The sequence below is a fragment of the Pseudophryne corroboree genome, chromosome 1 (genome assembly GCF_028390025.1).
Source record: "Pseudophryne corroboree isolate aPseCor3 chromosome 1, aPseCor3.hap2, whole genome shotgun sequence".
NCBI classification, from domain to species: Eukaryota; Metazoa; Chordata; class Amphibia; order Anura; family Myobatrachidae; genus Pseudophryne; species Pseudophryne corroboree.
The window spans coordinates 1,186,350,463-1,186,353,608 of NC_086444.1; the positions used below are offsets into that span (position 1 = coordinate 1,186,350,463).

A 3,146-nucleotide genomic window follows, 5' to 3' on the forward strand; every position below is an offset into this window, starting at 1 on the left:
GTTACAAAGACAGTACTTCAGGCTCTACTGGGTTAGTTAGCCTTTTTGTGGATAATAGAGATTGTGTCTCTGGAGATATATTTCCTATCTACCTAATCCACTTTTTCAAATCTGTCTTCTCAGCTGACAAATATGTTCTCTGGTCCATTTTCATTTCCTGCCCTATACCTTTTGTGGGGTACAATTTGGTGCAATGACGGTCAAACATATGTTTCTCTATTAAGAGATCATCTGCCCATCATAACAACCAGGCTTATGGTGTACCTAATAGCTGCATACCAGCTGCAGGGTTTTGCCTTATCAACCTTAAATCTACTACCATACCACACCGCACATGCCCAATCTCGTCTGATCTTGGAAGCAATACGGTGTTGGGCCTGGTCAGTACTTAGGTGGTTGACCACTAAGGAATACCAGGTGTTGTAGGTTTTTCTGATGGCAATACATCGGCTATTGCACTAACCTTAGAAATCAATGCCTGGAGGGCTTGGTATTTTTTGCCGTATTTTTTGCCGTATATATTTTTTTGCCTTATTTATTCATCTATATATTCACAGTCTTAGTTTCAAACCGATGATTTACATTGTTTAACCATATTTTTAAACACAGTAAGAAATTCTGGTGTACTCTTTTTTTACTTTAATATAATTAAAGGTTACGTTTTAATTTTCTCATATTCACATTATTACGCATAAATTAAACTAACATTGTTTCCAAGAGTGAGTGCTCCCAACAAAGGTCACTTTTTCTTTACTTTTCTTCCCTTTATTACCTATGTAATAGACCTATGGGAGCACCATCGACAATCACCTTCTTTATCTACCTATAGAAATTTTCTCCTCAATGGTAGATGGTGATAAATTCTGAAAGTTTTCTTTGGGTTGGTCGGTTTTCTTGGAAACATACTCAAATCACTAATTTACTTAACATCACTCAGTCGTGTGCGGCATCCTTAACCCAATTATTTACTGTATATTCTAGTAACTAGAAATAGTTTTCTTAGGAACACCAGCACGGACAAGTGGATGTAATTAAAAATACTTTTTCAGTAACCATAGTTTTTTGTACACAAACGGGCTTAGTCCCACACATAATTAATATGAGCTTCAATTTAAAGCAGGAATTGTCCTATAAACACAGGAATAGAGAAAATTTAGATGAGATTTTTCCCAGCAACATAGTGGATACAGAACCACACACTAACTGGGAAACAGATTTTGTACAACTCAAACAGTTACTGCATAAGCAAATAAGAACCAATTGGGACCTTACTACACTAGAGAACTTTTTAAAGAACAAGATAGCACCACGTGGCCTCAGGCCAAGGGTTTTCCCTACTTTCAATCTAGCCAGTGAAAATCTCAAAACTGAATGGGACAACAGTCTCCTCAAGTGCTCCATGGAACTCATGGGCATTTTGATTAAACATAACCATCTCATACTGGAAGGCTGCGAACGTGATTTGGACGACCTGAGTAAGAAATTGGAGCCCTGGGAGAAGGTGGCTGACACATTATAATCAGGAATAATCTGCTACCATTCAGGATTGTGGCAATTATTGTACAGGTGTTGTCACTCTCTCATTCCTGTGAAATCAGCACTGGGTATTGTCTACAAAGGTTTTAAATACAGGCATAAAACCAGAGTATATACCCTTGTTATGACAATACAATATGATACCTGGCATGGACACATGTCACAATTTTGATTGATACATTGTGGATACACTGTGGATACATGCATAATTGTTTTTTTGAAAGCATACTAGCTCGACAATATTGTTACAAAGACAGTACTTCAGGCTCTACTGGGTTAGTTAGCCTTTCTGTGGATAATAGAGATTGTGTCTCTGGAGATATATTTCCTATCTACCTAATCCACTTTTTCAAATCTGTCTTCTCAGCTGACAAATATGTTCTCTGGTCCATTTTCATTTCCTGCCCTATACCTTTTGTGAGGGTGGAGGGGGAGGAAGGTGGAATGTTCTAGATCAATTCAGTTTCAGCTTTAATGATACTATATTACTTCAAACATATTTATGCTTGGATGTTTACTAATTTTGTTGGCATGTCCTCAGTGTAACAAAGGGTTTATCTTTGCCTTATCAAACGATAAAAACCCATTCTTAATGATGTTGCACAGCACAAAAAGCAACATACAGGCGGTTCCTGTCGGCAATACTCATTGACCATATGATTTAAACCTCCGTATACCTATACATTTGGGGTACAATTTGGTGCAATGACGGTCAAACATATGTTTCTGTATTAAGAGATCATCTGCCCATCATAACAACCAGGCTTATGGTGTACCTAATAGCTGCATACCAGCTGCAGGGTTTTGCCTTATCAACCTTAAATCTACTACCATACCACACCGCACATGCCCAATCTTGTCTGATCTTGGAAGCAATACGGTGTTGGGCCTGGTCAGTACTTATGTGGTTGACCACTAAGGAATACCAGGTGTTGTAGGTTTTTCTGATGGCAATACATCGGCTATTGCACTAACCTTAGAAATCAATGCCTGGAGGGCTTGGTATTTTTTGCCGTATTTTTTGCCGTATATATTTTTTTGCCTTATTTATTCATCTATATATTCACAGTCTTAGTTTCAAACCGATGGTTTACATTGTTTAACCATATTTTTAAACACAGTAAGAAATTCAGGTGTACTCTTATTTTACTTTAATATAATTAAAGGTTACGTTTTAATTTTCTCATATTCACATTATTACGCATAAATTAAACTAACATTGTTTCCAAGAGTGAGTGCTCCCAACAAAGGTCACTTTTTCTTTACTTTTTTTCCCTTTATTACCTGCGAATAAATCTGTTAGAAATAAGGGCCATATATATATGGCTCTGGTTCAGACAAAGGACATTCTGCAAGGGAGACCAGTCCAGATCCACTCAGACAATGCAACAGCAGTAGCGTACCTCAGTCATCAGGGAGGAATTCACAGCAAAAGGTTAATGTAGGAAGTAACTCACATACTAAGATGGGCAGAACTCCACCTTCCGGCATTGGCCGCAGTGTTTGTTCCAGGAGTGCTGACTTTCTCAGTCAACACACCCTTCAGGAAACCGAATGGGCGTTATACCCGGAAGTGTTTCAGACTCTAGTAAACAGATGGGGTCTGCCAG

General features: G+C 38.2%; 2 pseudogenes; both read left to right on the top strand.

The window, feature by feature from the left end:
• Nucleotides 1-310: 310 nt before the first annotated feature.
• LOC134937020 (5S ribosomal RNA) lies at nucleotides 311-429 on the top strand (annotated as a pseudogene).
• Nucleotides 430-2,358: 1,929 nt separating this feature from the next.
• LOC134948057 (5S ribosomal RNA) lies at nucleotides 2,359-2,477 on the top strand (annotated as a pseudogene).
• Nucleotides 2,478-3,146: the final 669 nt, after the last annotated feature.